Here is a 9,734-nt window from a genome sequence, read left to right on the forward strand (position 1 = left end):
CCATAAACCGGCTGGTGAGCCTCGGCGGGCTCCTCTGGGTTGGGGAGGGACCGCACCTAACTCACGGCTTTTTTAAACAAGGCTCGGAGTCGTGTGGTGTGCGGGCCACCTAGCAGACACTTGGTAAAGGGGTTGCTATTGTCCTCTGTGGCCACCTGCTTCCCTGAGCTAAGGACCAGACTTCCATTTAGATAAGAAGGAACACAAAGCTCGAAGCAGTACAGAGGCTGACCAGGGGTCATGGGTTGAAACAGAAAAGCTGGTCTAGCCTCAGAGGAAGTGGGTGTAGGTGTGACACCCCCCAGGCCACCCCTCTGCTGTGGTCACTAGCTAGCAGACAGCTCACATCTGCATAGTCCCTTCCAAGTCCCAAAGCCTGCTCTTGGACCACCCTGACCCAAAAGTCTCAGCAGCCCATGACCCTGGCTGGACCAGGAACTCAGACACCCCCGCTTGGCGTGGTGAGAACCAAGTCAAGCACGCTTGGAAGGACTCCTATTTCATTTCTGTCACCTTAGCCTCTTCTTGGATGGGCTGCAAGGAGCGGACGTGGAAGTGACCCTTCACTCCTTCATGACGGTGCAGTCATGCTACGGGCTGTGTCATGCAGATGAGAGAAATAAGTAAGACTCGAAGACGAAAATTTTACAGGCTTTGCTCCAGGTCCAGGGCTTAGGCGAGCACGAAGCTGAGAGGTAACCCAGCTCTTCCAAAGTCCTGACCTTTCTTTTCTTTTCTTCCTTTAAACAGCTTTATGAAATATAATTCCCATGCCATAAAGTTCACCCCTTTAAACTGTACGGTTCAGTGGCCTTTAGTGCATTCACGAAGTTGTACACCATCAAGACAATCTAATTTTAGAACATTCTTATTACCCCAGATCCAAACCCTGTCCCCGTCAGCCACCATTCCTCACTCCCCACCGGCTCCCGATGCTCCGGGCAACCTCTAATTCGCCCTCTGTCTCCGTAGATTTGCCCAATCTGTGCATTGGGTGCAATGGAATGATGGTGTGTGCTCTTTCATGGCCAGTTTCTTTCATTTAGCATGATGGTCTTCAGGCTTGTGTTTAGCAGGAATCAGGACGTCATTCCTTTTTACAACCGAATAACATTCCTTGGTGTGGATGTCTGGATACCTTGTTTATCCGCTCATCGGTTCGTGGACCCACCTCTTGACTGACAGGAACAATGCTGCCACGAGCACCCCGGGACCCGTTGTGTGGGGACGTGTGTTTTCAGTTCTCTCCGGCTTAGACCCAGGAGTGGAGCTGCTGAGTCACTTGGCTTTACTGTACTGTTTCTCAGAATATTTGACAAAAAATGGGCGTTTTCCAACCTTCTTTGGCCAGGGAGCCATATTTCCACAAAGCAGCTCAGAAGACTTTGGAAAAGTCTGATTTAGCCCAACCCCCTCATTTGGGGGAACCAGAAACCCAGATGGATTCAGCGACTTGCCGAGACTACACAGGAAGTGAGAGGTGAGGCTACCACAGGAAACCAGAAGAGATATGTGACTAGTTGAGGGGGAAAGAGCTTCTTAAGCATAAAGGATACTAATGAAATCATAAATGAAAAGAAAGATAAATGCAACTATGCACATAAACACTTAAACTCTAGAACCTGAAGCCACACATAAACAAAACCATCAAGCAAGCAATGGTACTAAAATCGGCCACTGTGTCCAAACCCCGGAGACAGAGTAGGATCGGGTTGCCAACAGTTCTGAAGCCCAGACCTCACTCACAGGTTGGTTGAAGTTTTAGAAGCTCCCAGGTGACTCCCATGTGACCTAGTATGAAAAATTAGAAGATCCTGTGTTAATATAATGAACAGATAAAGACTTACTCAAAGATCAGTAAGAAGAGGTCTGGTGTTTTGACTGAAGAATGGGCAAAAGACAAACGTCTTATTTGTTGGAGAAGAAAGACAAGAAATCCAAAAGATATTTCAACTTTACTATTAGCCAAAGAAATGGAAAGAATACATTTATTAAACATGTAGCGGGTTTCGACTAGCCTGTGATACCGTATTTAAGCCTTGCAAAAATTCCGTGATGTCTCCCCATCCTACAGCTGTACAGATGAAGAAAGCTGAGGCCAAGGAGCAGGCCCAAGGTCACAGGGCCTGTAGGGGGCAGGGCTGTAACCACACCCAGCAATCGGCTCCCACCCCCTGTACTTGAACCAGCACACCATGCTTAATCTCCCCAGGGAGGTGCTTATTTTTTTTTACCCACCAAATGGGAAACGTCAGGAAAGGCCATCCCTCCATGTTGAAGAGGGCTTTTGCCCACTGCTGGAGGACATTTCCATCAGTACCACCTCTCCGCAAAACCATCTGGCCACACGTAGAGCCAGTGTTAACAGTGCTGAAGCTCTTTGACCCAAGACTTGCCCTTCCAGTAACCTGTGAGTCAGTACAGAGGAGAACACAGGACATTCCAGGCAAAGCACGGTCTTACCTGCATTTCACAAGCTGAGAAAGCTGGGGCTCGGGGAGATCAGCACTTTGTGAAAGAGACCTGGGTCACAAGACAAGGGGTTGCCGCGCAGGCTCTGAGGCCTAGTGCTGAGGACAGGTACTTCTCACGTGATGGTCCAGGACTCAGCAGACCGTCCAGGGGCCCTGCACAGCTCCGGGCACAGATAGTGTGCAGGCCTGCTCCCTGGGCAGCACCAGCCAAGGAGCCTGTAGGTGCTCGGGCAGGGCCGACTCCCCACATGACCTGAACTCGGAGGCTCCACTGGACCCAGCCTCTACCTTCCACACACCCCCACTCAAACTGACTTGTTCACCACCTAACCCACGAGGTAGGGCATGCCAACGCCTCCTGGGGCCTGACTAATTCTTTCTCCAGCCCTCCACTCCCTCCGGATATGGTCGACAACTGTCTCAGTGTCTACAACAGTGTGTGTGGCGTGAAATGGCTTCCCAGGAAATACTTGAGTAAGAGCCTGGGATCAAACTCGGATTTGCAAAAAGGAAAAAAAAAAAAAGAAAAAAAGAAGAAAAAAGCACACATTTTTTTCCTCTCAGGACTCCTGGGTTTTGGGAACAAATATGAGGCCTTTTCACAATGTCTACCTCTGAAAGGGCCTTGAAGAACCTGTATAATGTTCTTTTTTAAATTTATTTACTGAGGCGACATTCACATAACATAAAGTTAGCCACTTAAAGATGTACAATTCAGAGGCTTTTAGTAGATTACCACCTCTACCAAGTTTCAAAACATATTCTCCATCCTAAAAGGAAACCCCATACCTATGGAGCCATCACTCCTCATTCTCCCCTGCCCCAGCCCCTGGCAACCACCAATGTGCTTTCTGTCCCTATAGACTTACCTTCCCTAAATATTTCAAATAAAATGAACCATATGATTAAAAGAAAGAAAGAAAGAAAGAAAAGAAAGCCTGCTTAATGATGTTTTCCTCTTTGTATTCCTGGGGTGACCATCCTAATCCTTCCAGAAGCAACGGATGGCCCCGGGCTGAAGCTGGAGGTTGGCAGCAGACACAGAAGGGGCGAAAGGAAAGGCCACCGATTTAGCTCAACACGTTTTCTTCCCATGGAATAGGTCTATTATTATTACTGCTGTTTACCCCAGGCTGCCCGTGAAGACACAACCAGCTCGTCATGGGGCTCTCTGTAGACACCATCACACAGCAGTTTTTTGAGTCCTGGAGGGCAGAGTCCCTGGCTTGCCGCTATCTTAACCCCCAGCACCTGGCCCTGGCCCAGGGGTGCTGTTTGATCACCTGAGATCAGTGACAGAAAAAGTTAAATGTTTAATAATTAGTAGTTATCATTCTTCAGTGACCCTTGCCCTGAGCTGTGTCGGCACCTGGGCCGTGGCCTCAAGGGCTGGTTTGAGGAACAGACCTTCGCTGCTCGGCCTGCAGGATGGAGGGATAATCCCAGTGCCTGGAGGGCAGAGCCCTGGCTTCCAAGTTCTGTGAACTCTGGAAGTCCTTTCACCTTCCAGAGAGTCAGGCTCCTCATCTATCAAATGGCTGCAATCAAAAACTGCGGAGACAAGGGGCCTTCTTAGTAGAGTGACCGGTTTCATCACGATTCTGGCGTTTCAGGGCACAGGGTAGATATGTGGCAAGTATAGGCCTTCCTCGCCCCTTCAGGCTACATACTGCTTCCCCATCAGACTCCTGTCCGGTAACCATACTGTACGCTCCTGAATTAGATGACACCGTATGTCCGGGAACCAGGACACTAGAAATCCAGGTCTCCAGCTGCCGTGCCTCTGCCTTGTGTGGGAGTGCCGCACACAGCTCAACAGGGACTCCTGAGGACAGCTGGGGTCACAGTCCCCACCTCGAGGCCTGCCTGAGTCCCAGCAGCGGGCCTCCCCCCCAGGGCTAAGCTGGCAGATGGCACTCTCCGGCCTCCCCATCCCCCCCTGCTCCTTCTGTCACCAAGGTGATGCACGGCATTGGTCTGCAAGAGTGGAAAGCAGGTGCCTGAGCTCTCCCAGGTCCATTAGTTGCTAAGTGGGAAGTCGTCCTGCAGCCTGGAGCCCGAGGTGCAGGCAGACTCCTGTGGAACCCAGGGAGGGCAGCTCCCTCGGAACTGACTTGGCGTCCTCCGGGTTTGCTGGCCTAGTTCAGTCCCCAGGTGTGCTGGCTGCCCCCAGCTCACCCCGAGTGTCCAACCAGGCTGCAGAAGAAGTCTGGCTGGAGAGACCCGCCCCACGGCTCCAGCAGGAACGTACAGAGGCAGGGAGCAGGGTCTTCTGTAAGGCAGTCCTGTAGCCCACCGCCTGTCCCCAAATATCCCCACCGCTTGCCAGCCACAGGATCTAGAATTCATTTTCAAACACATACAGCGCTCCAGACAGCAGCCTCAACCTCAGAGAGATGAAGAGAGGACAATGACAGGACTTGTGGCAAATACTTGTGCTTGCATGAATAGGTTCACCAGATTCTTCCTAAGGAACTGACAAACAGAACTCAGAGAGCAAACGCTTATCAATTGTTTCTTATATGTCAGGTATCACCCTAGATGATTTCACAACAACCCTCTGAGGTGAGAATTATATTTATCTCCCTTTTCTAGATGAGGAAATTGAAACCCAAAGGGGTTCATGAACTTGCCCATAACCACAGCTGCCAAGTGTCAGTGCTGGAAGGAACCCCAGTGATCACTGGTCTAAATCTCGTCTTTTACAGATGAAGAAAAGGATGCCCTGGGAAGAGACACGTTTTGCCCAGGGTCATTCAGAGCTGGAAGGTAGGTGGTGAGTGGAGAGGAAAGGTCCCCAGGTCCAGTCGGCTGGCGGTCGGGCTGTGGGTAGTCAGGGTCTGTCCAGGATCCCCCAGGCACTGGTAGAGCCAGATGGTGAGTGAGGATCCCCAGGGTCCATATTACCTTTTCCACTTCAATAATGAACTTTGCAGAATTTAAGCAGGGCCCACGGCTGCTGACCCAAAACTACAATTCCCATGGCCCTTTGCAGTAGGCATGGCCATATGGCCGAGTTTAAGCCAGCCGATGTGGAAGAAAGCACCTCTGGGTCCCTTCCTAAAGCCCAGCTGCAGGTCTGCATGCCCTCTTCCCCATCCCCCTTCTTAAGAGATGGTGACATGTGGGGCAGCTGCCTTGGACACACCCAGGTATGGAGCCTTGTGTGGAGGGAGGCACAGCCACCCCGCTACTGGTGCCCAGATGGCCTCAGGGCACAGAACTGCCCCCTTGGGAGAAAAGAGAGTCCTCCTGAGTCTCGTGCAAGTATGAAATAGACCGCTTGCATATCCATCTCAGAAGGGGTCTGTGCCACTTCTGCCCTGAACTAGCTCCTGGCTCACACCCAATCTCAGGCCTAGGACGGTGCCTGGACTCCTAGGAATGTGCCCAGAAGGCGGAAATCCTTGGTGAGCAGCTGGGAGGAGCTCCACAGCTTGCCCTGCAGCTCTGCCTGGGACCGGTCCTGCGAAGAACTGTCCTTGACTGCACTGAGTCCAAAGCCACAGACCCTAGAGCCGCCGCTCACAGAGGCTGCCCACAGACCGGTGAGCAGATGGAAAGACCTCTTGGGTTCCCCTGGCCCCACGCCCTGGAATGCTCCAGAAACTGCAGACAGAGTGCAAGGTTGCATGCTCTTCTGCAGCTTTGGCCTTCCTAGCAGCCAATGAGGCCTGACCCGAAAAATCAGCTCAGGCCTAGGTGATGGAGAGGAGGATGAGAATGGGCAAGTAAAGCCATGAAGGGCAGAAGCCTCCCACCTGAGGTCTGCCTGGGGCGCAGTTACCTTCCTGCCCTGGCCCAGAGGCAGTGGGATTCCCTTCTCTGGTTTCTTTGTTGTGCATCTTAGACTCTCCTAATTCAATCCTGCGGGCGCTGATTGAGCACCTGTCCCATGCCAGGCACTTGTCGAAGCTCTTCGGGAGTGTAGAGGGGAGTGGATCAGACAAAGCTCCTGCCCGTAATGGAGTCCAGGCTTGGAAGGACCGGGAGACAAACACCCAAGGGAGGACCCACCCGAGGTGCAACAGCCACAGGGGGGCCAGACCGGAAGCAGCCTGAGCGTCGGGAGTGCGGAGAGAAGTAGGGACTCTGCCTGCTGAAAGGTGCTGGTGCAGGCATGGGGAGGGTGGGTTCATGCGGAGGGCGTTGGGAAGATTTCCTGCAAAGGTAACAAGTGAGCAAGGTGTGAATGATGAGCCATGTCCCAAAAGGGTTTCAGGGAGGGAGGGATTCCAGGTAGGGGAGCTGTCTGAGCGAAGTCTGGAGGCTGGGGCACCAAGGCCAGGCTTTGGGTCACAGAGGCAAAGCCGGGGGCCCGGGGGAGGGTGGCAGGGCCAGTTGTTGGCCAGGTGTGGTTACCTCAAATTTTCAGCTTAGCGAGAGCTGACCCTCACCTAGGCCTTGAAACCAAGGAGCTGGGCAGACCTTACTGTTCTCTTGCTGTTTACCTTGGAGGGCCATTCACCTCCCTGGGCCTCAGGTTCCTAGTTCATGAATGAGGGGCACTGGGCCGTGGTAAACAGCCCAAGAGCCACCGTAGGAGGAAGCTGTGTGGGAGGCGTGTCTGTTGTCTTTGGGGACTCAGGTGCCAGGCTCCGCTCTGCCCCAGGGGACCCTGGCACCTGTTGGGCTGGCAGCCTGGCTCCCCAAGGTCCCACCCCTGGGGACTGGGGGCTCTTGGGTCTCTCTAAAGGTGAAGTGCTGACACCGGCCAGGCCCCTGTGGACATTTCCCACCAGCTCTTCCTCCTCTTCCCAGGCGCAGATGACAAATGTCCCCTGGCAGCTGCAGAGAAAAAGAGCCTTTGATGAAGGGGCGCTGGGAGGGGCTCGGTTTTATTTGTTGACTATAAAAATGTCAGCTTCTTTGGGCAGCTTCTTGAATCAATATTTGCTGTTCTGAGGCTGAGTTCAAATGCTCAGTAATCCACTCAGCCTGGCTTCTTCCTCCCTTGCCTCACTCACACCCACAAAGGTTTGGCAGGGCCCCCCGCTTCCCAGGCCAGGGAGCCTGCTCCATGCCCTCCCATGCCAGCCCTCAGAGGGCACTGGCCCCATAGCCTGGGGCTCCCAAGGTAGCTCACGGAAAGGAAGGTTCCTGGAAAAAAGATCTGTGTTTGTTCATCTCAAAAACAGGCAGATTTATAACATCTGCTTCTCAGGGTAACATTAAGTGCAAATCAAAGATAGACTGTGCAGGTTTCCATCAGCTGTCAAGCCGCACATCATCACCATGCCCTCCAATGATGACAGGATGGTGAAAGCCATTTGCCAAAGATTCCTAGGTGTCGGCCACTGTCAAGTGATCTGACAGCAGATTCTGCAGTGCTTTCCTTAGGAACCTCCACCCTGGGGGCTAGTTCCCCAGCTCTGGCAGCCGCCCACCATGGGCTTCTTTCTGTAAGGATCCCGCGAATGTTAGTGGAGAAACACTGGGCTCCGAAGGAAGATGGATCCTTGATTCTCCACGTAGGACTGTGTGCCCTTTGGCCAGTTTCTTAACCTCGCTGAGCCTCAGGTCCGTCCGCATGATGGGACAAGGTTTGCCCTGCAAAGGTGTTGTGGGACTTAAAGAGAGGGCTTAAAGCAGCCAGTGGGGCACCTGGCACTTAGTGGGGTTTTCCCAAGGGTTCATTCTCCTCCTGCATGGATGGTGCCTCCCAGTCTAACACGATTCTCTCCCTCTCACATGGCGCATGAGCTGAGAAATGCCATCCTGGGTACTGAACTATAACGTCCAGAGACACTGTGAGGCTACTTCACTGGCTTTTGAGATGCTCCCATTATGTAAAGACTGCTTTCACGCTCCTCTGCCCCCTGCCTTTGTTTGGCTTCTGATTTGGCTTGGCTGCCAGAGCTGGCAAGAAGCTCCGTACTTGCAGGGTATAGGGCACAGCTGTCCTCCAGGGGCAGCCCCTCGTGTCTGAGTGGCCTTAGGGCGAGAGGTGCAGATCGGGTCTGACTCACACGGCACCAACACCGGACTCATAAACATCACTGCCGAGGGACACAGAGCCCCACAGACTCTTTCTACCCATTGCTGTTGGCCGTGAAGCTCTGCCCAGGTGGCCCATACTTCTGAGGAGGCATCATGGGGGAAAGTCCTAAGTCCCGGAGCCAATAAAAAATGGTGTAGTTATTTCAGAAAACTGAAAGTTTATTTAAAAGCAAACAAACGCGGCATCTGGGTGGCTCAGCTGGTTAAGCAACTGCCTTTAGCCCAGATCATGATGCCAGGGTCTTGGGATCAAGCCCCATGTCGGGGCTCCGCAGGGAGCCTGCTCCTCCCTCTCCTTCCGTCACACTCCCTCTGGCCCTCTCCCTGCTCATTCTCTCTGCCTCTCAAGTAAATAAATAAAAAATAAAAAATAAAAGCAAACATACATTTGCCCTAATCTGATTCTGCAGTAGACAACAATGAAGCCGCACTGTTGCCCTTCATCGTGTTTGAGATGCATTTTCAAATGTATCTTTGAAGACCGAAGTCACAGAGGTAAGTGGCTGAATCGGCTAATTCAGGGAGACTTGAAAAAGAATTGTCTTTGACTTCCTATTCTCCTGTCCCCAAAGACAATCGTTCTTCAAACTTACTAGTTTTTTTCTTTTAATTCTTTTTAATATTCTGTTTTTCAGATTTTTCAGTCTAATTAACTTCTCACTATGGAAGAAGAGAGCGTAGGTCTCTCTAACCAGCACTGCCGCTCATACCAGTCATCTCTGTCCCAGCCGTTCTTCCAAGGCAGCTCTCACTCTCTGTTTGTTGGATATTTAGTATTTACAGTGTTATGACCGCACCCTATTAAGGCCTGAGCCATGCCCTCGACTATTATTATTTGTCATTTCTTAAACTACTTCGAGCTTTTATTTTTTTTATTTTTTTTTTAAGATTTTATTTATTTATTTGACAGAGAGATCACAAGTAGGCAGAGAGGCAGGCAGAGAGAGAGGAGGAAGCAGGCTCCCTGCTGAGCAGAGAGCCCGATGTGGGACTCGATCCCAGGACCCTGAGATCATGACCTGAGCCGAAGGCAGCGGCTTAACCCACTGAGCCACCCAGGCACCCCTACTTCAAGCTTTTAAATAGAAGTTCATTGTTTAGTTATTTCTTTTCAGCTTAGCCCAGATCCTCTAAAAAGTAGAGTCCGAAGGCCGACTAAAGTGTGTCAACTTGATTCGGGAGATGTAAATCCAGGGAAGTGAGGATGAGGGAAAGGGGAGGAAGGAAGGAGAGGGAGGAGGCAAGGCAAAGTGATGTGTG

At 51.8% G+C, this 9,734-nt stretch overlaps 1 long non-coding RNA gene across 1 annotated transcript; it reads left to right on the plus strand.

Annotated features, from left to right (window-relative positions):
- The first annotated feature begins 5,035 nt into the window (after positions 1-5,035).
- LOC123392532 lies at positions 5,036-9,406 on the plus strand. The gene is made up of 5 exons (XR_006607261.1): positions 5,036-5,243; positions 5,831-6,022; positions 6,377-6,580; positions 8,885-8,969; positions 9,110-9,406. It is a non-coding gene; the product is annotated as an uncharacterized LOC123392532 (long non-coding RNA).
- The last annotated feature ends 328 nt before the right edge of the window (positions 9,407-9,734 follow it).

This window comes from Mustela putorius, unplaced genomic scaffold (genome assembly GCF_011764305.1).
Source record: "Mustela putorius furo isolate JIRA1106 unplaced genomic scaffold, ASM1176430v1.1 tig00000585_pilon_pilon_pilon, whole genome shotgun sequence".
Lineage (NCBI taxonomy): Eukaryota > Metazoa > Chordata > Mammalia > Carnivora > Mustelidae > Mustela > Mustela putorius.